Source organism: Orcinus orca, chromosome 12 (genome assembly GCF_937001465.1).
Source record: "Orcinus orca chromosome 12, mOrcOrc1.1, whole genome shotgun sequence".
In the NCBI taxonomy this organism is placed as follows: Eukaryota; Metazoa; Chordata; class Mammalia; order Artiodactyla; family Delphinidae; genus Orcinus; species Orcinus orca.
The window spans coordinates 58,480,595-58,507,590 of NC_064570.1; the positions used below are offsets into that span (position 1 = coordinate 58,480,595).

General features: G+C 39.1%; 1 long non-coding RNA gene across 1 annotated transcript in view; it reads right to left on the reverse strand.

The window, feature by feature from the left end:
- The window catches only part of LOC125960607 (uncharacterized), a 315,000-nt gene extending 289,346 nt beyond the window's left edge, over positions 1–25,654 (reverse strand). Inside the window, exon 1 of the long non-coding RNA XR_007470417.1 lies at positions 25,569–25,654. This is a non-coding gene — a long non-coding RNA (uncharacterized LOC125960607). The remainder of the gene's footprint in view (positions 1–25,568) is intronic.
- Positions 25,655–26,996: the final 1,342 nt, after the last annotated feature.

Below are 26,996 nucleotides of genomic sequence, written 5' to 3' on the forward strand. Positions count from 1 at the left end.
CATGCTTCCTACTTTAGAATATGGAAATTGGGAAAGTCCATCCAGTTCTCTGGATTCTGGAAGAGCCAGCAGCATATTAGGACTAGAAAGTCCACATTTTTGTGTATAAGTCTCCCTGTGTCATAATGAAAACGCCTGCAAGTAACAGCTTGATTAAGAATGAAGAAGAGAGAGAGAAAGAGAGAGAGAGAATGTTTCTATTTTGAAAGATCTAAAACCAGGGTACGAAATAGCCCGCGTCCCGCTGCTGAGGTGTTTGTGCAATAGGCACACAGTTATCCATCCTGTTAGGAGTCACAGGCTTTCACAGGATGCTTCTAAGGGCTGAAATAAGAAAACTACCAGCAGCAAATCCTTCATTCTAAATTTTTCTCTCTCAATAAACCATAAAAATGAACAAGGTACAAACAAGCCACTTAAATCATTATCAACAACTGTATATATGTGCTTTTTAAACATAAAATATTCTTTGTGGTAGATAATTGGAGACCCTGAAACTGGTCATCCCGGGAAAGAACTCTGGTCACTCAGGATAAAAAGGGGTTTCCATCTGAAAGCTTTTATGCCATCTCACACCACAGCGAAGAGGACTTGGGTGTGATGGGAAGGTGTTTTCTTAAATCTGAGCACTATCCTTTCAATTCCAATCAGATTCTTCTTCGTTACCTAATTTCCACTTTTTAAAAAAATTCTTGCAGCGCTAAGATACTAAATCTCATCTTGCCTGCCCCTGGGGGCTTCACTTCATCTGTACACAGACCTGAATCCTCCCCCACTCTTGGACCCTTCAATAGAAAGCTATATTGTCACACACAGGGACCCTGGGTTAGAGAAAATGATTAAGGCCCATCATTTTTCCTATTCTCAGAATTTGGCTTGGGAGGGGTGTAGAGAGACTGTCCTTCTTCCAAACAAATCTTCTGCTGTCCAGATTTTGCAGAACTTAAAAAGCCACCACAGAAAGAGTAGAATTTAATGAAGGACAACATTTTTCTGCCTCTGATTCCCCGATGGAAATGATGCGTCCTCTATTGTGGGAAGACATAGCTGAAACTCACTTATTAACATGTGTGTCCAAGGCGTAATTACAGGCGCTCTCTTTTAACAGAGAATTGTCACTATTGGTGTTATTCGTAAAGTGCCTGTTGAGAGGAGTTCAAAACCACAACCTTAGTCTGTACCCATCAGTGAATTTTCTCTGCATCCTGGAAGCACCAGCAGCATATTATGACTAGAAAGCCCATGGTTTTGTGTATAGGGCTCCCTGTGTCATAATGAAAATGCCTGCAAGTAACAGCTTGATTAAGAATGAAGAAGACAGAGAGAGAGAGAGAGAGAGAGAGAGAGAGAGAGAATGTTTCTATTTTGAAAGATTTAAAGATTTAAAATAGCCCGCGTGAAATAGCCCGCGTCCCGCTGCTGAGGTGTTTGTGCAATAGGCACACAGTTATCCATCCTGTTAGGAGTCACAGGCTTTCACAGGATGCTTCTAAGGGCTGAAATAAGAAAACTACCAAAGAAACTTTGAGGCGAGGGCTGGTGGCAAGGGTCACAGACGTGAAGGCCTGAAGGCTGGCTGCCAAGAGTAGGTACACTGAGCAGGGGAAGCAGGGCCCAGGGAGGGCACAGATGCAGGCATTTGCAAAACAGCCTCTCAGGTAGCAGAGGCAATTCCCTAAAGCAGAAGGAAGGGGAGAGAAGAAAGGAGTAACTCCTGAGGGGAGGAAGGAACCCAGGTTCCCTCAGTGCTACCGAACAGAAAAGCCACTTTGCCACCAGGAAAGGGGGTTGAAATATCTACTTCATCAGGCACATAGATGTTCAGTGATATGGGACACAGACTCATTCTTTCCTTAATGATCGCTCAGACTCTGTTAGAGTGATGAAGAGGTCTTTTTTTTTTTTTTAACAAAAGAACAATTGAAAACCTGGTAGATCATAAAATAATTTTACCTATTATCTCTGCTGACAGTTTTCTTAGCATTGATTTTGCAGCATTAACATAGTTGCCTAATATTAAATGATTTTAAAGGATTAAAACGTTAATTAAAGATACAAGTGGCGTCCACGTTGCTGGGAAGGAAGGCCGGCCTGAGCATTGTTTTAAACTGGAGGCTGTGCCCTCCTTTCCCCCTCCCGCCTCCCTTCCCAAAGCAGCTCTGTTTTGAGGCAACAGTTCCCTAGGAAGAAAATGACAGAACCAGAAACAATTTGCTCCTTTAAGGATTGGAGATGCTTATGTTGGAACCTCACAAAAGCGGCGTTATGTCCTTGAACATTCTAAAGATCATTGTTAATAGGATCAATTTTTGTGTGTTATTCAGCTGGATCCCTCCTAACCCGTAAGAAATGCATTTCAGTCAAGGGATGTGATGGCGATGGGGGCGGGGGGGGGGGGGGGGAGGGAGAAGGAAGGCCCAGCAAATTCCATGTGATCAGTTCAGCTGCAATAATCTCTTTTCTCCTTCCTGACGAAGCCACACATGAGAGCACTCTGGTGTCTTTCATCATTATTTGTCACCCTTTTGTGCAAAGCAACTTATATCCACAGCCATTCCAGCAATTAAAATGAAAAAGAACCAAACAGCATTCTCATTGAATACTCGGAGGCCAGTGCCACTCAGTGCCATGAACTTATTGAATGTCGGGTATCTAATGCCATTAGAGCTCTGTAAGTATTTTGTGAAAAAAACAAATAAATTGTTACATGCAGAATGTACAGAAAGATTTAAAAAGATAAAATCTTTTGATGCCTTGGCAGTAGCTAGAGCGCCTGGAACAGGCTCTCTCTCAGTGATACTGTGAAGAACTAAGCAACTGACAGGGATTGGGGCTCACATGGAGACACTGAGAACTTCCAATTTGGGGAGACAGTTAGTCATAGAGTGAAATCAACTCAATCAGAATCAGTCAATCTTGCTTCTGTTTTATGAGCCTGATTCCCATTAGTTAAATACTTCTCCTAAACTATAAAGTGTCACTGTATTTCTGGGAAGGGTACTTTTTAATCTCCTCTTCCCCAAAAGGGCAAACTGTAAAAAGGTAAAGATAAACTAACTTTCCCAAGACCACAGACAGAGTCAGGATTGGGGAATGATGATACTTGACCTTGGTCCTGATTTCATTTCATGTAGTCCATTCCGTACGTGAGGAGACAGCGAGAAGTCCACAATCCACACATTTTTTTTTTTTTTTTTTGCGGTACGCGGGCCTCTCACTGCTGTGGCCTCTCCCGTTGCGGAGAACAGGCTCCAGACGCGCAGGCTCAGCGACCATGGCTCACGGGCCCAGCCGCTCCGCGGCATGTGGGATCTTCCCAGACCGGGGCACGAACCCGTGTCCCCTGCATCGGCAGGCAGACTCTCAACCACTGCGCCGCCAGGGAAGCCCCAATCCACACATTTTAAACATCATTTTCTATTGAAAGTTTTCAGGTCACTACAAGACCATCAGTTTTGAAGCCATGTACTTGTTCTCCCATTCAGGATGTACCTTTTAAAAAATATCATTCATAAAGCTCTGTGAAATACCAAGAATGCCTTTTCCCAGGCATTGGAATACACACTGCCTATGGATCCTTATCTTGTCTTATAATTTAGTTGGGGAAAAAACAATTTCTACCTAAAACGGTAATTAACGTTTAAGATAACATGCTGCTGAAATTCTGAGGTGACGTCAAGGACTTGAGTAGATGATAAAGAACCTTCTAGAGAATGTCCTGAGATCTGAAGGAAGAGAAAGAGGGCCTGCCTGAGGAGAGGAGCGGTGCAAAGTCTGGAAATGGCAAAGGTGGTGAAAATGTTATAAGAGCTTTATTCACAGACACACCAGGGACCCAGGGGCATCCAGAAAGTGCTTCGTTCTCCGATTGCTGTTTCCATGCTCCGCTCTCCGATTGCTGTTTCCATGCTCCGTAAACCTGCGTGTCTGATGCAGATGGGCTGGAGCCAGAATTCCCGAGGAATGATTTCACTTTTATGCCAGGGACAGTGGAGCCACTGAGGGTTGTCGGCAATGATGGGCTGGCTTTGGCTGACTTTGAAATGATTGTGGAAAATGGTCAAGTGACTGAGGGCAGAGTTGGGACATGTATTACAGTGTAGTCTTGGGGGTGGGAAGGTGAGAATTGTCAATTATCCCAACATGTGAGAGAAATGCCAGGAAGAGCTATTCCTCCAAAGACCCCCATCAATGACCTTCAGGACCACATAGTCCTGCGTGTGAGGCTACAACCTTGGGTGGTAGGGACTGACGAAGTTGTGGTCCAGAAAACACTTCTGTGTAACTCTTTTATGATGCATTGTGACTATGAAGAAACAGCAGAGAAAGGATCTTCCTTCCCTTCTCCTAAATTGGAATTTGAAGATAATCTCTTTACAACCCCTTGGGAATGGAAAATTCTAGTAACCTCTTATATTTAACATTCTTACCTATAATCTGCTAAAGAAAGCTGTGTGGGAGATTCATTGTGGCCTTTATAGATCTCTTTAAAATAAATATCTAATGTTTTATAAATGACAAAAATTTCAGGTAAAGCCCTCATGGGGTTTCCCCCAAATGTTTTTTCTAATGACAACAATAACAACAACAAAAAAGAATTTTAATAAATGAAATAACCAGACTGGGTGGGTCCAGGTGTTTCTGCTGCTGAATTATGATTGAGTTTGTCCCTTTAAAGTGACCGTATTTTCTTGGTGCAAGTTTTGGCAAAATATGTGATTGAGATTATCAGTAGGGAGTGGCTGGTAATTTGGCTTTAAATTTCGTAAACTTTCTTGAATGCTTAATTGTTTGCTAAGATGTCAGCTGCAAGATTAGTGGAGCTGGAAAAAAAAGTGTGCACTCACATTGGCCCTGTGTCTATTTTCAGTGTGAAAGGAACTGGCTGCAGAGTGTTGCAAACACTCGAAGCTATGCATTCTGCATTACAATGAAGTGGGGCCGTGTTACACAATACCGCGGGTTTTTTTTTTTTTAAAGGTCATCATATCCCAAACCCTTTGAATGCAAAGCAAGAGCAACAGATGACAAATACTAGGATGTGCTAAACACCAGAACAATTACATTAAAATGGACTTCTTCCAGACTGAATCCTCTCCAATTTCTACTTGGTAAATAATTAGCTCCAAAACTATACAAGGACTCTTTGAAAAAATATTGGAAGGAGGCTGAGTCAGAATTAAAACAACTTATCTTTACATCAAGAACATAGTATCTGGTGATTTTATATATATATACATATATATATCACCACACACACGTGTGTGTGTGTGCGCGTGCGCGCACGATGATATTTAAGAAAGTGTCATTTCACTTAGTCTCCCACCTATGAGTGAGAAAGAAAAATGTCATAAGTACATTCACAGTTGGAATTCCTTTTCTGGGTCTGCTAATTATTGTAAATACAAACCCTTTAGTTTTGCTGTACTATAGACTCCTAAAAATGATGCTATTACCTCCTCTCTCAATAATTTTCTTTTTCAAAGACTAATAAATGCCTTTTTTTAAGGACAAATAAATGAAATTTAGCAAAATCACTTAGCATTTTAGGGACAAATAATATTTACCATCTACGATGCAATTTAAAATTTTGAATCAGACTTAATGCTAGCTAAATGAACAGAGATAGAACTTAAATTCACGTCTTTGGATTCAGGTTCTTTATCTCCCTCTCCAAATCAACCACAAAAATATGTCTGCTATCTGATGTATGATAGAGAAGGCATACAGAGCTCACATTTCAAATTCATTTTTATTTATATAGAGGAGATTCCAATATTCATAGAGTTAGGACTACAGTTTCCCACCGTATCTGTCCTGTTTAGGTTCTATGATCCCTTCTATTTGAAATCTCTTTTCTTCTGGTCTTCCACAACATTTTTGGTCTATGGGACATTTGGTGATTATTGTATTTTGCTGTGTTAGCTACTTTATTTTGGCTGTTGTTGTTAGGGTGGAGTCTTTTTTTATCACCTAACACAGAGCCTGACACAAAGTAGGTGCTCAATAAATGTTCGTAGGGTGAAGGAATGAGGGCAAGAAGATATGTGTATATGTTTGGTCTTCTTGATTGAGCTGCCAGCTCCTGGAGGGCAGAGAAGGTGTGCTATGCTTTTGGTGCCCAGCTCCTGGTGCCTAGGACTCTGCTACTGCAGCTTACATGGGACAGTGACAGGAAACATTTGATTGTGGTGAGGACAACAGTGCAGTGGAGAGACAGGGAGAAGGGAGGAAGCCAGGGAGGGGAGAAAAAAGAGGACGGAGAGAGAACAAAAAGAAAGGAAAATTTAGAACAGAGAATCAAATTTAATTTCAGCTTCCCCCCTCAAATTACCTCAAACTGCTCTCTTATTTTAGCCAAAGGGAAAACAGAAGGCAAGAGAAGAGGGAAGCTCAGAAAGTGGAAAAATATGACTTATGGTTTTAATTGTGAGCAGCATTTCAAAGTTACCAAATTACTTCCTAATACAATAAATACAAAATGTTTTCTAAGGGTTACTAGTTAGTGAATTTACACTATTTTCTTGTAAAGTTATCAAGAAATTGGAGTTTAGTGGAAATGTGGGGAATTTCAAAAAAAAATCCGTAAAACTTGGGAAATTATAATTATTTTTCCTAATGAATACTCTTAACAGGCTACAGACTCTCAAATGTGATACATTTGGCAAAGAATAGGCCCTGTCATGAAACCTGAAAGAGGTCTGTGCCATTATTAATCTGCTACCCAGGCAACACTTTTGGGGCCTTAATGAATAGCCTCTAATTGGCTGAGATTGGCCCACATACCCAGGAGCTGTTCACCAAATACATTTTTTTTTTTTTAAGATTTTACAACTTTCCTCCATCTGCAGTTAAGGAAGATTATCCTGCTCAGAGTATAGTATATTTTCACCAAATATTTCAGTGACTTGCATGAATAATTACTCCATTAAGATTTTAAATATATAATTCTGGTTTTATACATATAACCCCCAAATAAAAATGAAATGAATAATTCCTGAATCAAAAACAACTGTTTGATAATTAAGAACCTCTGTATTTGAAATATAGATCACTTGATTCTTGGAGCTTAGATAACTCGGGAAAAAATAGCACTTTTGTTTTCATTGCTAGAAAACCAAGATATGGGAAGATGCTATTTTTTTACATTTTTACTTTTTAAAATTTTTATTAAAAAAAATTTTTAATTTTATATTGGAGCATAGTTGATTAACAATGTTGTGTTGGTTTCAGCTGTACAGCAAAGTGATTCAGTTATACATATACATGTATCTATTCTTTTTCAAATTCTGAGAAGATGCTATTTTTATGAGTTTAATAATTGACCAAAGGGTCATGATGGAGGGGATCCTTTGATCTGTCTACCAGTGATATTAGAAACACTCCAAGGTCAAGGGCTGAGGTTTTCTCCAGTTCCCTGTCTCAGGATCCTACCTGCAATGTCAAGTATTTCTAAGGACACTCTTGGGGTGAAGTGGGTTATGGGATGGGATGCAGCAGAGGAGCAGAGGCTAGGACAGAACGCCCCTATTTCCAGCCTCTCCCCCATTCTGCACAGTAACCTCTTACCAACTCAGATATGTCTTCTCTTTTTCAACACCTCGTAGGATCTCTTGAATAACTATTATTATTTTATTGTTTGTTCATTTATTGCCTTTCACATGAATTTATATAAGATGTTTGAAGGTTTTAAAAAATCTGTAGGCAAATGTAGGCATATTTGTGGTAACATCTACAAGAGTTGAAGTAGGGGCTTTTGGTAAGGGAAACCTGACTCCATATTACAACCTCTTTTCCATCCCCCTCCAAGGAAATGAAATTTCAATTCCCCAACTTGGTCATAGTGCCTTTTCCACGGCCACAGCCCTCTCTCTGTGTGAGAGTTTCCTCTACCTCAGTATCAAATCTTTATTGTCAACCCAGAACCCCAATCCAGGCTGGCCTGTTGGAGGACATCATTGAATCTGAGACAAAGATGGTGCTGCCTCAGAAAGAAGGGATGGCAGAAACAGAGACCTTTGTGAGGGAGTGTAATACAAGTCACAGAGGGGAAAATCAAAGGGATAAAAGAAAGGGAGGTAGGAGCAGGAGAGAACACTGGATGAGTGATGGTAGGAGAGAAAAGTATTAGAATAAAGGATGGATCATGTGGCAATCTGACTTTGTAAACTGTTGAGCTGCATACAATTGTCTTAGTCAGAAAAGGGAAAAGTCTAAAGAGGTTTTCTGGAATGGGGCAAGGTGACATTAATATATGAATAAAGTAAGAATTGGATAAAGATTCCATTTAACTTGATTATGATTAATTATCCAGTAAACTTGAGTTTCTGTGATGCAACACCTGTCTGAAAGTCGTTTTAATCCTCCTGAAAGACCTGGTAGCTGGCTTCTCTTTCTTGGCGTATCATTGTTATTAAGTCTCAGAACTCTAGGAGAGTATAATTTTGAACCTACAGAATGTCTCATGCCATTGCTGAGAATTTTAGAAAGCACTTCCTTCATTTTTTCAAAATCATAAGTGTTTGCAGTTCATCTAGGAAGGAAGTGAAATAACTAACTTTTGTATCTCTGTGTGAGGGGAAGGGCCATCGGCGGGGGATAGATCATGGCATGGAACAGCGGGAAGCAACACAGAGTCATTTGTAGGAATCAGCAGTCCACAGAGAAAGAAGACTCTTGTAGGAAAACTTAGTGTCATAACTTCACTTCCTGACCAGACTGTAAAGCTGCTAAGGCACCGTGCACCTGGCAGCCTACTACAGGTGCGTCTGTTATTCTTCTTACTCCTTAAAATGTCACATCACTTATACAATTTTTTAATTCTTTGTCAGTGGACAGATAAGTGGCAGAGAAAACCAAGAACAGAAATTTTCTCTGAATATCCTGGTTATGATTTACAAGCTTCTGATTTTTCCTGTCATGGGGAAAAGTATCAGAGGGCAGGAGCTGGGAAATGCTTAGCTGGTATCAAAATTCCTTTCTTTGTATTGAAAGCTGCAGCATTCAATCATCCCCAAGAATGTTCCAGGCCAAAACTGGCATACAATTTAAGGTTGTTCCTGTCTAAATGCGGACGATCTTTGAGCTGTTACCTATAGAGCAACCAGAATTCCCAAATTCCTAATCAGACAAACTCTCCTGCTTTGGGATTTTATTATAGACACACAATATAAGACAACTGTTTTCCTTTTAAACTGTATTTATTATGTTATTTTATAATTATGAGTAACATGTACTGGTTGTAACATGTCAAACATGTTAGATAGATAATGAAAGATAGATAATGAAAAGGTAATGATAGATAGATAATGAAAACGTTATCATCCTCTACCCCCATTGCCATTTCATTGGGGCCAGTCTTATAAAGGTTTGTTGTGCTTTTTTCCAAACCTTTCTTTGTGTTCATACCAGCATGTACAAACACATCTATGCATATATATTTTTGCTTTCTACGAAAATGATGCCATCTTGTACAAATTTCTCTGAAACTTGTTTTCATTTTAACCTAATAGTCACATATCACGAATATCCCCTTTGGTTAAGTACACACTCAAATCACTCTTTTTATAACAGCTGCATAACAATATTCCACAGCATGGAATCTACCCAACCATTCCTCAATTGATGGGTAGTTGTTTCATACCGTTTTTTCCCCCCAAGTGTTATGGGAAACCTCTTGAAATATTTAATACTATTTGTTACTCTTTCGTATTAGAAGACTTTAAGTCAATTCATGGGAAACATAGTTTGAAATCAAGCAAGCCTCAATAGTTGCTCCTCCAGGGGCATTTGGAGTAGGAATTTGGTTTTAAATTTCCTACATAAAGAGATTTTCAAGACCCTATGTAAAAAGAGGTGCAAATCTAAAATATATTTGCATTATTGAAAACAGGATTTTCAGAGACTCAGGAAAACACTGAACAAAAACTAACAGGTAAGCATGAACTTGTATTTCTATGGTGCCTTCTTCCAAGAAAGGCTGAGGACTTTGCAATCATCCTAGTTGCCATGAGTTGGAAATGAGGCCACTTGTATATCAAAGAGAGTGGAGGAGTGGAGAATTGGAAACAAAGTCTTCTAATGCTCAAAGGAGAGCCTGTATGCTGGTTGAAGAACACTCAATATTCTAAATTCTTTTTTTTTTTTTTTTTGCGGTACGCGGTCCTCTCTCACTGCTGTGGCCTCTCCCGCTGCGGAGCACAGGCTCCGGACGCGCAGGCTCAGCGGCCATGGCTCACGGGCCCAGCCGCTCTGCGGCACGTGGGATCCTCCCGGACCGGGGCACGAACCCGTGTCCCCTGCATCGGCAGGCGGACTCTCAACCACTGCGCCACCAGGGAAACCCTCAATATTCTAAATTCTGAACAGAGGCAAAGAATGAACAGAGGAGTGGTAATCCATATTCACAAAGCATTCTGCTTTACAAAAGGACATAAGTTCCAGGAGCAATCGATGCACAGTGAATGGCCCAGGAGCAGGGCTTCATGATGTTGGCATCCATGGCTTCAGGAGGGACTCCAGACTGACCCACCCCATATCTCAGCATCCACAACTATGCACATTCAAAATAAACAAACTGTAACACTGACTTATCACTCCCTTGGCATAGCCATTAGTTCCTGTAAAAAGAAAACCCTGGAAGTGCATTTAAAATATAATTGATTTAGGGAAAAAAAGAGATTTAAGGCAAAGTGAGGTACATCTTTATTCTATTATGGACCTTCAAGGATGGAAGATTTCTCTGAAAAGGGAAAGCTTCAAATGTGGCAAAGAACAATGAATAGTAAAATTAATAGTGGACAGTATGCTGGTCAATTAGAATGTCAATCTTGACTTTGGGTCGAGTTGATAATCTTATTTCAGATTGACTTTCCCCTTATTTGTCTGTTTTCTAATTCTCAATAAACGGGAGTGGCTGGTAACTACTATAATACCCCCCTTTCTGTGTAATGACGAAGAAATGCGATAATCTGTCCTATATTTGGGGATGGGGCTGAGATGAACTGTCCAGAAGAAGGTGAAGATGGCTTGGGTGATTCTGCATTCTGTAACTCTGCAGGGCTTGGGATGCAGTAAGGAGGAAACAAGGGTCAAAGATCTCCTCTGGTGTTCTTCATTGTTCCCCCCACCCCCAACAAGCTCTGCTTTCCTCCTCCAAATCACTGGGTACCTAGGACCTGGATGGGGGCCAGAACCCATGTGCTAGGAGAGCAGAAAATGGGGTCACTCCCACTTGCTATTTTGTAGCTTTCATTTTCTTCTCTGTAATTATACACTTGAACACTCTGTGTCTACTTCCAGCCTCTCTGCTGGTGTTGAATCTGTGCACTGCTATTTCACTGCCCTTCATCCTGTCCCACTGTCCCCCCCGTTGAAGCGAGCACAGCAGGTATTTCTCCTACTTTCTCTCTGCCCGAATCCAGTACGGGCACATAGTAGACGTTCAATCTCAACAGCTGAGTGGCCTTTCCTCCCCCGTTCCTTTCAGCCTCTCCTCCTATTGGAAACACTGGTATTTCTGTGTGTGAGCCAAGCATGATGAAAGGGAGCATTTTTTGTTTAATGGTCCAGGCATTTTGCCTCCACTCTTTATCTAGTCATCATTTCCTCTTTCACGAAACCTGCATCTTGGCCATCTATTTATGGTTTCCTGAATGTGCCTGGAGCATTCCTGGGGACTTTGTCTGCCTTCTGCCTTCCCTCCTCTCATCCAGGTCAGTGTTTAGCAAGCGCTGGTCCATGGATTTGAGCCAGTCCTTCCTGGAATTTTCTGAAGGGACACCAGAAAACACACATACACACACACACCCCAGGATGATATATTTCGCATAAGGCTAGATTCATCCAGTTTAAAGAACTGTCCTTTACTTTGAAGTTTTTTCCCCCTGTTTTTAGTGTTAAAATATATCTTTCTAAACAAAATAATAGTTATTCTAGTTGGAATCATTTTTGGTTTTAATGACGTTACATGGAAAAATTGAGCTGGCAACATTCTGTAAGTCTCCATTAAAAAAAAAATTGTTTCATGAAATCTGGAAATCACTCTTCTAACCCACCACATCTTTTACAGAGCAACTCACGGGCTATCTCCTCTGGCAGGAGAGGGCTGACTCTCAGTCTCCACTCTGTATTCTGCACTCTTCCTGCATTTTTCATCTTTATTACCCACTCATTCATTCAAAGCACATATCAAGAACTTACTAGAAGATAGGTCCCAAGCTGAGCACTGGGGATATACTGGTGAAGAGAATAGGTGTGATCCCTGCCTTCATAGAACTTAAAGTTTACTAGGGGAATACAATGATGAATTGGAAAAGATGCTCTGAAGGAAAAAAAATGCATGTTCCTTGAAAGAATGTAACAGGCGAGGCTGCTTTCATATTGAGGAACAGGGTGGCCTCTGAGACCTGAACGGTGAGAATGGGTCATTCAGGTGGGACTAGGTTGTGTTGAGGGGGTGGGAGGGACAGAGAATAGCCCAGGTAGAGCAGGAACAACACTTGAGCTGGGAAGACACTTGGTGAACTGTAGGTTCAGTAGAAAGAGCTGGAGATGCAGAGGTGGGCAGGGGCCAGATATGCCCGACCTTGTAAGTCATGTTTAGGACTTGATATCTTAAGTTCAGTGCACAGCCAATGGAAGGTTTAAGTAGGTGAGTGACATGATGATCCAATGTGCATTTTAAAACTAAAGGTGAGCAGCATGGAAAGTGGGGTGATAGTAAGGAAAGGAGGGTCCTCAGAATCCAGGTGCCAGGGGATGGTGGCTTGGTTATGGTTTTAAAAATAGAAAAAGTGGATGGATTTTAAGATAAAGTTTGTGGCATATCCTTTTTTTTTTTTTTTTTTTTTGTAGGTACCTCAGTGTCAAGGGTAGTTTTTAATGTCATTACATTCCCAAAGAAGTTAAAATAGGAATTGCTTGTTTGTTTTGGTTTTAGGTGCTGAGAAGTTATCATTAGCTAAGACTTGCCTAGTTCTTGTCCTTTGAAGTTTACAGTCCAGTGGGGGAGAGAACGAAACAAAGAGGCCCACGCATTTTCTGGTGATAAGAGCTGTGATAAACAGAAGCACAAGGTGCTGTCTATGAAGAGAGGAGTGACAATTTACGTAACCAATTAACATAATGTTTGGGAGCTAGGAAAGGCTTTGAAGTGAGTCATCTGCACTGGGATTGAAGAATTGTGAAATTAAATTCACATGCAGTAAAAAATTATATATTATTTGAAAGAAACCTAAACAGTGAGTCGACAATATTAAGGAAAGGGTGATAGAGAGGGCAGGGGTGCAACAGGTATGTTCCAGACAGAGGACGCAGCATGTGCAAAGGCCTGGAGATGGAGAGCTTGGTGTAGAGTAAAGTCATTGATGATGACAGTCCATTCCTTGTTGGTACTTATCAAATCGATCCATTGTACTACATTATAAGAAGGTTCGGTGGTAACTGGGATAAACCAACAGGTTTAATTACATGATTGAGGGCAGGTTAACCAGCTTTTGGGAACTGAAACTTATGACCAGCCTGCTCTGGTAGGTCACCTCTGATTGGCCTGCCGCTGAATCATGCAGGCACTGTGTTTTCTGGTTGACACTCATAGAGTTGATGCATTGCTACTCTAACACTTTTAAATATATATATTTATTTTTAATCTATTTTGTTTTTTACTTTTATTTTATTTTTGGCCATGCCTCGGGCGTGTAGGATCTTAGCTCCCGGCCCAGGGATTGAACCCGTGCCCTCTGCAGTGGAAGCGTGGAGTCCCAACCACTGGACCTCCAGGGAAGTCCCTCCTCTAACACTTTTGATATTCCACGCTGACTTGTGTGCGGTGTTTGCAACATCAGGTACTTTGCTTCCACTCTATGAATTGCAAAGTTTTTATTTCTCAGTAGTGATAGGGAAAGGGAATTTACTGAGGCTAGACAACTTCAGAAGTAGCCTACATTATTTTTCTTAAACTCCCCAAAGGGTTTCTTTCAAAGAGAGAAAGATGCAGCAAATAAATGAAAACCATGAGATAGGCACCAGACATGGAGAATAGAGACTGAAGATCCCACCTAAGGGTTAAACGTATTCAAGGGAAGAAACAAACAATTAGAATACCAAGCTGTTTTCATTATGGTAGAATTTTTAATATGTTTTAATAGCTGGTAGAATTTATTAGACCAGCCTCTTACTTTTCAAAATTTCCCTGGTTATTCTTTTATGAAACTGTGATAATTCTTAAAATTAGGTGCTTTAATTTCTTGGTAGTAGCCCTTAAAATATTTCTAGAATATCTTCTTTTGTTTTCAAAACTGTTCTTATAAAGACCATCATTCATATGCGAATATTCACATTAATTTACATATGAATAGTATATATATAGATGAATAAAGATATATATTTGCATATTAATGACAATATATATAGTAAATATATATTTACATGTATATATATTTACTATATAGTCAGTTATTATATTAAAGATATTTACTTGGACTCATAAAATGGACAGACTATATTCATTAAATGTGCATTATACAAATAGGTTAACCCTTTTGGTTATTCCTTGTATGGAAAAAAATAAGGTAGAACTTTAAAAATCAGTTAAATGCACTGACATGGAAACATTCTTGGTGTTTTTAACTTTCATATTGTAAAGCACAAGAAATACAGTTTTTAGACAGAGCAGGGACACAGATGAGATCAAGAATATATATTTAACTGAAAGAATCTGAGAAATATTTTGACAGAGGGTAAACATGACCTGCAATTGCCACACTTTACACTATCTTTTTGTGGGAGGTAACTTGTATTAGATAGAATAATTCAAGTTATGAACTAGCTTCTTTGGAATTGAGCTCCATTTTTGGTGAGAAACAATGTGTCTTTCTCCATCTCTATGCAATTTAAACACCCCAATCTTCAGGAAGAAGCTAATTTAAACCGGCAACTTCGGAGTTATAATAAACTTTACAGATATGTTCTGTGAATTGGAACCTCAAATTTATCCCTAAATGTTTTCACAGTGGATCACAGGCTTTCATCTTCTTTTTTTCCGGTTACTGCAGCAACATAATTCATTAGCTAGACTTCAGCTATTTGATCACTAGTGAAATGACTTTAGCCTGATTTTACCTGTTTGCAAGGAGAGGATCTTCTTGCATTAATCATGACTAATATTTTAAAATTGTGGTTTTTCTCCAAAAGCTATGCGGAAAGGTCTTCCTTCCGATCCAGCATCTTCCCAAGTATCTTTTTGACAAGGTCAAAGTCTTTTTTTCTTGGGATTCTAAGTCCTTGGGTAGAGGTTTGGTAACAGCTTTGTCTGTGGGTAGTCCTGTCTCTTTTAGGCGTTGAGAGTAGCAGCTGTAGCTGCAGATAAACGGATGGCCTTTGCATGTGGACAGGACACTTGGCCTCTCAGTGGTCCTCTCGCCTGACTTTTGTATCCACCAGGAGCAATCTGTGTGAGTAGGTTCATCTCTACATATGAAGAGCATGTTTATGTGTTAATGTGTGTTGGTGTGTGTGCGTGTGTGTGTTCATGTACCCACACATGCATGCTATTTATCAAATAGCACATTGAATTATTTCAAGGTTAGGGTATTGATTGAAATGGCATACTGCATATGTATTTGGTGGAGTGTTTTTCCCACAGGGTCAGACCACGACGGCTAGAGAAGCTTGTTTTTTTTTTTGGTTTGGTTTTTGCATAATACATTCTTTTCTTTTTGATTGGATCACTAGGGGGTTATTAACATTGCTTTAGTCGAGGAAATGGAAACCTAGTACCCTAAAAAAGTCAAGACATTCACAGTAATATTTCTCTGTCTCTCTTCTTACTGGGCGTGCGTGTTCCATGTCCACGTGTGTACGTGTGTGGGGCAGGATCCCGCACCAAGAAAGGTTTCAAAAATTGCCAGCCAGGGTCCTTGGACAAGCATTTTACGTTCTGTGCCTCTCAGACTATTTCTAGAGCACCTGGTGTCTCCATATTCTTCATGGAGACTTTGTTGCTCTATCAAATCAGATTTTGTGCAGAAAGCTGTCTTGTCATAGTCTAAGAAGAGTTAAGATAAGAATTTTGGCCTCTCACTGGGCAGCATCACAGATTCTTAGTCCATCCATTTGACCAATCCCCTTCCTTCCATTGAGAAAAGTGTATACATTACCTTTTAATATCAGTAAAAACAAAGAAGTAGCCCAAGTGTTTGCCTCTTCTTTAAGGGTATTCTTATAACGCACCAGAGAAAAAGGATAGACTCCCCAGTGCAGCTGTTTCTCTTCTCTTGCTCTCTCTTCCCATCCTTCCTAGGCCTGCTGTGGGCAGCTGGTCATTTCTGGAACTTCAGGACCATTTCCTTCCTCAAAATGATACTCTGGTCTCAGCAGAGAGGTGACGCGGGGAAGGTCATACTTTATTTCCCTTTCTTTAAAATTCCCCACTACACTAGAACAAAGCCAGTGTCCCTAGTAGGAGTTTGGGAGGAAACTAGAAGTTATTACAGGGGAGATGAGAAAAACAATAAAAAAAAAACCCAGATTTTAATGTGACTTTTCATAGAGTGAAAAGTATCAAATGCTTCACAGGGATATAGTCCTTATGGGTGCTTGGATTCCTAGTCTTGTTTCCCTACCTGAAGGCACATTTTGAGAGACAGAAAGAGGGAGAGAGAGATGGGGGGAAAGAGAGAGGGGAACAGAGGAGAAAGAGAGAAAGTGAGAGGGAGAGAGATGTCATAAGAGCACTCAAGTCTCTTCATTTTTCTTGTGGTTTAAGGGTCTTTAGGTTAAAACATATACATAGACACAAATATACACACAGAAACACACACTTACAGACATGTCATGTGGTTACTTGATAGTTTCAAGTGAAATGTGCCACAAATGAAAAAAATGTGTGTGAAATTTTGAAGAGTTGGCATTAAAAAAATGTAAAATAGCTCATTAATAATTTTTCGTTTTGATTATATGTTGAAGCAGTATTTTATATATATTAAGTAAAATATATTATTAAAATTAATTACACTTTTTTAAAACTCTTTTCAATGTAGCTTCTATTACATATGTGGCTTGCATTCTATTTCTGTTAGACAGCACTGATCTAGAGCTATATGACAGAAGAGAAAGATTTTCCAAACAGCAGTATAGTTGGAAACAATTTCTCCTGTTTAATTTTATACGAAATAGTTTGAGTTACCCTTTTCTCAGTCTCCTGCTTTCAGACTTTGGTCAACAATGTACCTTACAATAAGCTTTGAATTTACAGTTTTATCTTCATTTTAGATCAGATTAAATTTTTAGGTGGTGGATCTTCTTCTCCTAACATGTTCCTATAAACAGAGGGGGAAGTAAGTAATTTACTTTCACTTCTCCCTGTAAATGTCTCAAGATTGGGTAGGATGGGGATAGGGAAAATTGTTGGCATTTAATTAACAATTATCACTATTTTTCTGTGCCAGTTCCTCACAACTTATCTCGAATTCTTCCATACATACATTCAAAAAGGTATTGCCATCTCCATTTTAGGGAAAAAAAAAACTGAGACGGTAGAGGTGACTTATCCAAGGCTAGAGGCTAGGGGTGTTGGAAATGCCATGCAAATGCCTAAGTCTCCATTCTTCACTGTGCCAAGCATCATCAAGGCAGAAGAACTGCATTACACAATCAACTTTATGATCATAATGTAAAGATCAATTAATTACTATTAATTGGCATGTATATTGTACATCCTATGAATGATGTATTTGGCACGTTGGCCAATAGAGGGAAAAATTATTCTTCAAGCCATCAAAATAAAGATGCAAAATGGAAAAATAGTCATTGGGTTCAAAGGCAATAAATATGAAAAAAAGTTCATACATATTTTGAGACAACAATGATTTTAGAAACAATGAAATTAATTAAAAATCTTCAAAGGAAAATAAAAGTACACTTATATGTTTATTAGCCTGCTTTTGAAGTTACCCTTTCTTAACTTTTGAAATTATTGAATTAGTTGCATCTTCCCTAAGACCCTGGATCAGGCTTTTATCCAAATTTGTGCTTGCTCTATTTTCTAATATGCAAAAGGTCTGACTTATGCATATGCACCACATGAATACTTAGTAAACTCTTGGTGAACAAGTACCTATTCCAGGCTTTGAGTTATACATGCTGAGCAGACAAATAGGACTATAACATGGTCCCTGCCCTCCTAGGAGTCAATGTCTAGAGAAATAGTGGTGACGGACTTCTGGGAGCCATAGGAGGGGTACTTGGTAGGCAGAATTCAAAGATGGCTTCCAAGATTCCCACCTTCTGGTACAAGTCCCTCCTTTTGAGCCTGTGAAGAACCTATGAATATGATGGGATAGCACACTTATAATTAGCTTACTAATCTGTTGACTTTGAATTAATCAAAGGGGAGGCTATCCAGGTGGGCCTGAACTAATCAGGACAACCTTTTGCAGGAACTGGCCCCTTTCTGAAGTCAGCCATATTGGAAGTGTGAGATGGCTGGAGGAGGCCATATGGCAAGGACTCAAGAGTAGCTTCTAGAAGCTGAGAGCCGTCCCTGGCTGCCAGTTAAAAAGACAACAGGGATCCCAGTTCTACAACTGTAAGAAAATGATTTCTGCAAACAAGCTAGGGGAGCTTGGAAGTGTATCTCATCTTAATTGGCACTCCAGATGAAGACACGGCTGATTGACACCTTGATTTCAGCCTTGTGGACACTGTGAGTAGAGAACACTACCATGCGTGCTTGGACTTCTGACCTACAGAACTCTGAGTTAATAAATGAGTGGTTTTTAGGCTAAATCTGTGCTATTTGTTATGCAGCAGTAGAAAATCAATGCATGACCCTATGCCAGTCTAGGTCGGCTGAGTTCAGGAAATACTTCACAGGAAGAAAGAATAGCTGAGCTGTGTCTTGCTGGATGAGTAAAGAGTGAGGCAACAAAGAAGTGAGTTGTGAAGTAAGGGTGGTACGTGCAGGGAAAGACTTTGGAGCAGAGTCTCAACCTTGACTGCAAGTTGGAATTACCTGGGGAGTTAAACACAGCTGATGCTTTGGACCCACTCCTTGGGATTCTGACATAATTTGTCTGGGTTGGAACCTGGGCTTAAAGATTAACACCTTCTACCCAGGTGATTCTAAAGTGAAACTAAAGTTGAGCACTATGTTTTAGACAGTGAAACAGAGTGGAACTACAAACTGTATGGCTGTGTCAAAGGGTAGGGTGAAATGAGAAGCTGGGTAAAAAAAATAATAAAAGAAAAGTAGAGACAAGGTAGTAAACTTTCTTTTTTTTAATCAAAATCTAACTTAAACTATTGTTGAAGCCCATGGATAGATATTCACTTGATTAGCATATGGTGGATGTGTAGCGTGCTTGGGAAAGGGAGGGCAAGAACTCTGGGAGGGCAGGGAATGTTGGCAATTTTCACAAGTATATTTCAAGCCTATTTCAGGGATTTGAACACAGGAGGTGTTCAATAAATGTTTGTTGAATGAATGAAAATGACTGGGCGTCCTCAGGAGAGAAGCTGGTAGTATATTATATATAGGCAAGAAAAGTTACCTACCTAGCTTGGAATCTGGGTGATCGTACTCATAATTTTCTTTCTTTCAGGACACAGTACTTTCCCCAAAGCTGAATCCTACTCCTACTACTTGCCTCATTGTTTTCATCTGGAATGGGAGTGATCCTTTATTTTCACTACTACAAGTTGATATGGCTAATACCAACACAAAAGAAGAGTAGATCTTGAGTTGCTTTAATAGCTGTATAATGTTCAGTTCAAAAGACAGCCCTATAGTAAGATAGGTAGATGAGCTCAGGATTTATAGGGAATTTTGGGGAAAGGATATTTGAACACAGTATGCCCATGTCCTTGAATGACTGGGATTAGTTGGATGAACTCCATTCTTCTCCATGTATTAAATGATTTACTCCATGCTCAGTACAGGGCAAAACACTCTGCACTCATTATGATATGACGTTTCATTTAATTGCCACCAAACCCATTAAGGAACAAGTTGAAGTCTCCATTTTACATTGGGAGATTAAAAAAACCCATGTCACATGAGTTTTAAGTAATGGAGCCAGGATTTAAAATGAAATCCGTCTGACTCCAAAGCTGGATCCTTAACCACGGTTTAGGAGTAGTTCTCTTTGGGAAGGGTAATACTAAAGACTTCTAAATTTTTCTAATGTCACAGAACACATTCAATCTTTAGATATGCTGCAGTGAAGAATTTCATTTCTAAGAAATGGACTAACTGACTCCGATTTCCCTTTCATGTAAACTAATGATGCAAAATCAGTTTCGGACGTCATGAGTTAATATTTGGAGAAGTTTTTGAATTATATTAAAATATTCCTATGTTTTTTTCACATCAGAAACAAGAACAAACAGGTAAAAGAAGTTCAAAATATAAATCATTGAAAGTAAGCTGTCAGTTTTTCAACTCAGATGCTGTCATCCCTAATAGCTTATATTTATATATATGTATACATGATTTTATAAATACAAAGGACTATCAGATATATCCATTAAACAACTTTGCTCTATACATAATGAGTGATGCTTTCAGATGTGTTTTCTTTGATATTCAGACTATTGAATTTTGATCCTTTTTGATATAAAATTATCTAAAATGGGAAAAACTAAAAAAAAAGTTTTTTGTTTTCTGATCATCTCTTTTCAAAATAAACTCTCAAAGTGCAAGGATCTTACCTTTTACGTGTTGGGCATTTAATTCATAAGGTATTACATGTGGTAATATGCTGAAAAATGATGGCATGATTGGATTCATTGCTTAAAACACTGAATTATTTTATGTGTTTGTAATATTCATGTTATAACTGTAAATAATTGTGGTGTATCTTAGAGTTATAATCATATGATTATTATTTATTTCCATTTCACTTTTTAAATTTATTTACAGTTTATTTTTAGTTTGGATTTTGACACAAATATTCTTCTATTTAATTCACTACAAAACTGTAAACTTTTGTCCTAAAGAGTCACATGTGAATTGTGGAGAGGTGACTGGCAGAATATGATATTAATAGGTTATTGACTTGTTAGGTCTTAAAGAGCCAAAGGGAACATCCCTTGCAGCCCCTGCAATGCACTGGAGGTTTGTTTCATTGATTGGTCTGTTTAACCCATCATCTCCAGGCATTTAAACAGTGATATACGCTTGACAAACCTAATATTTCATTTTCTATCTAGGGACCATGGAACAGAAATTAAAGGAAAGAAAGACAAATGGACAGATATACAAGCAGAAAATGATGATAAATGTGAGAGAGAAGGAAGAGAAAAATACAGACCAAAATTTGGATCAGTAAATTCTTGAGTCTGTAAATGTACAACCTAACAGCAAATATAATTCCCAGGAGGTGGGTAAGGGAAAGAATTTAACATGGCTATTGTAAGCAAAATTCAGATTTAGATACAGAGCAACCAGAAAACGTATCAAATAAGCGGTGGCTGGGTTTTTGGGGTGTGTGTGTGTGTGTGTGTGTGTGTGTGTGTGTGTGTGTGTGTGTCTGAGAGAAAGAGAGAGAAGCCATTCTTTAAAGTGTTTTGAATATTTCTGTAAAGAGCAAATTTAGCCTAATCTTTGCTTTTTAAACCTTGAAGGATGTACCATGGTATGAGAAATGCTTTCTTTCTTTAAATTTAGGTTTTTCTTCTCTCACCAACTGGAAAAGGGGATACTTTACAATAGCCTGCCTCAGGTCCCTTGAATCTCTCTCTGGTGTGACAGAGAATGGAGCAAAAGAAAAATTATATATATATATAAAATATCAAAAACTGGTTATTCTGTGGGACTTGATCTGATTAAAATTCTATCCTTAATACACAGTGTCCCTGGAAACAGAACAGTCACACCCTGCCCTGTCTCAGGAACACAGGATGAGAAGGATGTATCAGCATAACTGACAACACATTTGAGTAGCTTAATCTTCAGGGAAAGGCAGGATATTGGGAAAGTAAATTCTGAAGAGTGAGCCACATCTGCAATCACACACTTGAGTATCTGGAACTTTCTCAGATAAGTGACTTTTTAGCTTTTAAAGTGTGGGTCCTATTGAAAACATTTAGATTTTATATGCTTCTGTTAACCACAACTATGAAGCCCCAGTATTTAAATCCTGAAAGTACATCAACTCCTGCTGAGCTCTTTTAAGAACCTGAGCGATATCATTCTATCAACAAAGAGTTACTTTCTATTTATGTGTTACGTGTTAGGTGCTGTGGTGTGGGCGGGATGGAGAAGTAGGGTTGGTAAGAGAGAATTCTCAGAAAAAAGTTCTTGCCTCAAGAGGTAGAGACTACTTCGTGGGAATGACACAGTGTGCATAGACTTTTCATACTCTGTGAGATAGGAGGTCGGGACAATAAAAATACTGTGGGAATAAGAGAACTTGAGTAGGGCCCTAAGTAGCGGGGTTTGAGTCACTGGGCAGGAAGAGAAAGCATTTCTAGCCGGAAGAGGTGCATGCAAAGGCAGAGAGTTTGAAACCAGGGTGAACTGCGACAGCATCACCCCCCGAAAGGCACTGAGGTTCATCGCATGCCTCTGGCTGGCTCCAGGTTCAAGTGTCTGCTCCACCAGCTGTCTGACCCTGGGAAAGCCATTTCACACATAGGGACACCAAAGGGTGACAAGGAGGAATACATCCTCAATAAATATTAGCTACTGTTGTTGTTTTAGAAATAAATCATTTTTAAGGTAGATAAATAAAATGTAGTATAGAGTGATTGTAACAGACTTCAGAATTTTTCATTTCTAAAGCATAGATGAAGCACATAGAAAACATAAGTTTCTAAGGCCATAAATCATCAGTCTTGGAATCTCTCTGCTGTCCGCCCACCTCTCATCTTAATTCTTTTTTTTTTTTTTTTTTTTTTTTTGCGGTAGGCGGGCTTCTCACTGTTGTGGCCTCTCCCGTTGCGGAGCACAGGCTCCGGACACGCAGGCTCAGCGGCCATGGCTCACGGGCCCAGCCGCTCCGCGGCATGTGGGATCTTCCCGGACCGGGGCACGAACCCGTGTCCCTTGCATCGGCAGGAGGACTCTCAACCACTGTGCCACCAGGGAAGCCCATCATCTTAATTCTTAATGTTACTTCTTCTTTATCACTTCTCAGTTCACTTGATAGGGATTATTTAAGTGTATACACACTTAAAGTCATAAAAGTAGGGGTTCTCAATTAATATACATAAATTCACAATATTTTTATCTACTTCAGTGTTCTAGGTCTTCATATTATAGCATATCTAATCTGTGTACAAAAGTCACCAAAATGATTTATTAACCCCATGAGAAAGTTGGGTAAACATATTTGGCTTCATTTACTTGCAGGAAATAAATTGAGACTTACAAACTATTATTCAATTGTTCATTCATTCATTCAAAATATTTACGAAGTTCTGTGCCAGGTACCGGATATCTGAACATATGAACACAGAATTTCAATTAGAAGATGCACCTTCATGCTGAGCCAAAATAACAAAAATGAAGAATTATGATTTTAGATAAATGTTCAAGGAGAGGGTTTGAGTTAATAAAGTTGTCTTCTAAGGATTTAAGATGGAGAAATTAGTCACTTTTCTTTATTAGAACTCTATCAGACAAATATTCTATATATTTTGCTTCAATTTCCAGAATAAGACTTTTGCAGCCTTCAGTAGAATATCAGGTCAGTTCTCGTTAAGTAACAACAGTGTCAAATAATGGTAATAATATTGGGATACGAACTTTGACATCTGGAACTAAGTAGTAAAATCATTGGTACTGAAGATAGAAATAAGGAGGGTATTAAGCCATAAGCTTCACCTGGCATCTTTCATTAGAGTCTGAATAAAATTCTTCATTGGAATTTGCAACACTGCTTGTAGTTCATCTTATTACTTTTACAGGGGACAAACAGCCATGTAATTAGAGTGTATTTGCAGTATTACACGTGTGTTTGTAGCCTGAAGATTAGATACCAATTGGATGTTATCATTTAATGGCAAGTATAATTACCACGAAACTTGTTCTCTGCATCTAAGAGTTTACATTTCAGTGCTGCTACAACTACACAATTATTTTTCAGTTAGCTTATATCTGTAACTTATATAATTATTTAATAATTATATCCATAGAGGATGTAATAAGACCATTTAAAAGTCACTGTTAAAAAACCAAATCAGCTATACATAAAAAGCACACAATAAATATTTTATATTACGGCGCTTTCTACTTTTACACTAATTTCCAATTCAAGTTATCACAACCATATATCTAGTTTCCTGGGGACATGCACAAGTTGTGCCTTCAAGGACTTGCAACTTACTCTAATAATAGTAGCACTGCCATATGTTTGTATAGCAGCACTTATTCTCAAAGTACCTTCTCGACGATTAAGCTTCGTGCTATCCTATGGGGTTAGTAAGGAGAGGGGATTAAGAGCCTTTTTTTTTTTTTTTTTTTTTTTTTGCGGTACGCGGGCCTCTCACTGTTGTGGCCTCTCCCGTTACGGAGCACAGGCTCCAGACGCGCAGGCTCAGCGGCCATGGCTTACGGGCCTAGCTGCTCCGTGGCATGTGGGATCCTCCCGGACCGGGACACAAATCCGTGTCCCCTGCATCGGCAGGCAGACCCTCAACCAGGGAAGGGAAGCCCTAAGAGCCTCTTTTAACCAGAAGGCAATTTGGGATACAGAGAAGTTACACTTAAAATCCTGGGAGCAAAACTGGTATTTATGAGTCATAAATAGTGTCACCTGGCTATATGTTGTGGAAGTTAAACAATGGCATGATCAGAGTTTAGAAATAATCCCTGAAACATTCATTCACTCCTCCATCGATCCATTCATTCATTCACACTATAAATGCCAAGAGGTGTGCAATGGGGCTCACCCAGGGCAAAGCCGGCTTTGCTGGGGAAGCTGAGAAAGGAAGTCAGTCATCCAGTGTTCATACAAAAGGCAGAGGCTTCAGAAGGATAGGGGTTGAGAGGGAGTAGGAAGCCATTTCTGGAGGCAATGAAAGGAAGCAAATGTGGTACTGGATGAGGCACTGACATCTCTGGGCCAGTGGTGGGTTGGTAAATGTTTAACAATCAGCTCTCAGGGGATCAAAGTCCCAATTTGTAGCATTTGCTGATTTTCATGATGTAAATTATCCCACCAGAGCTGATTTCAAGCTACCTACATGATGTCCCTGATTGTGGAATTGGGCAGAGACATTCAGTAGCACATCATTATATAGTATTTCCATCATACAGCTACAATATAGATGTAAACAGCCTCAAAGCATAGATCCTAGTAAAATGCAAAATTATTAGTTGGTGATGAATTTTGAGTATTATCCTTTTATAGCTCCTTTATTTTATTTTATTGAGGTATAGTTGATTTACAATATTATATAAGTTCCAGGTATACGACATAGTGATTCACAATTTTTAAATATTATATTCTATTTATAGATATTATAAAATATTGGCTCTATTGCCTTGCTGTACAATATATATGTGTACTCATTTATTTTATGCATAGTGGTTTTTTTTTTTTTGCGGTACGCGGGCCTCTCACTGTTGTGGCCTCTCCCGTTGCGGAGCACAGGCTCTGGACGCGCAGGCTCAGCGGCCATGGCTCACGGGCCTAGCCGCTCCGCGGCATGTGGGATCATGCCGGACACTGAGGCACGAACCCGTGTCCCCTGCATCGGCAGGCAGACTCTCAACCACTGCACCACCAGGGAAGCCCATATGCATAATAGTTTGTACCTCTTAATCCCCTGTCCCTATCTTGCCCCTGCCCCCTTTCCTCTCCCCATTGGTAACCACTAGTCTGTTCTCTATATCTGTTTCTGTTTTGTTATATTCATTCTTTTGTTTTATTTTTTAGATTCGTCTTTATCTGTCTGACGTATTTCACTGAACATAATACCTTCCTGGTCCATCCATGTTGTTGTAAATGGCAAAATTTCATTTGGTTTTATGGCTAATTCTTTAACCATTCATCTTTGATAGATACTTAGGTTGCTTCTATGTCTTGGCTATTGTAAATAATAATGCTATGGGTCTTATTACATTTGCTTTACATATAACTTCCAGAGTTTTTAATTGTACTTAGTGGGAGAAATAGAGAAAAGTATGTCTACTCCCTCTTCCTGGAAGTAGTAGTCCAACCTCAGTTTTAAAGATAATGTGCTATGGATATATTTTTAAAGGTTAAAGAAAAGTTTACTCAATTTTTTGAGTAAGTAATCCTTAATTCTTTTGCCAGTTGTGACAGTTTCAGATTATTTATCTTTAACGAAGAGAAAAAAGCAACTACCAAGACAACCAATGACAAAATAACAGAAGGACTTCTAAAGTTCTAAGTTTCCATAGTAAAAATGTGATATAATTGTGTAAAAGTTTAGATAATAGCATATGGTGTTTTATCAACCAGAAAGACACTCATAAAGTACTTAGAAAATCCATTCCTTTGTGGCAATATTTGAAAATCATTGTGGGAATGATAGTCTGGCTTTCATCTACACATTTCAAAATAGCTTCTTTAGAGATTTAGCAACAAAACATTTGGGATTAGACAACTGGATTTAAATTCTGAGTTCTGCCAATTATTAGCTTTTCAACCTCAGGAGAGTTTTGAAATCTTTCCTCCTCTGTAAATCAGGATGAGGGTGATTGTGAGGATTAACTGAGATAATATACAGTGGTCCTTCTGTATCCACTCAAGACTTGTTCCAGGACCCTCCCCCATATACCAAGATTAGTAGATGCTCCAGTCCCTTACAGACAATGGTGTAGTATTTGCATATAACCTATGCACATCTTCATGTATACTTTGTCATCTCAATATTACTTATACTATTTAATACAATGCAAATGCTATGTAAATAGTTGTAAATACAATGTAAATACTATGTAAGTAGTTGCTGGAGTGCTGAAAATTCAAGTTTTGCTTTTTGGAAATTTCTGGAATTTTTTTTCCAAATATTTTTGATCTGTG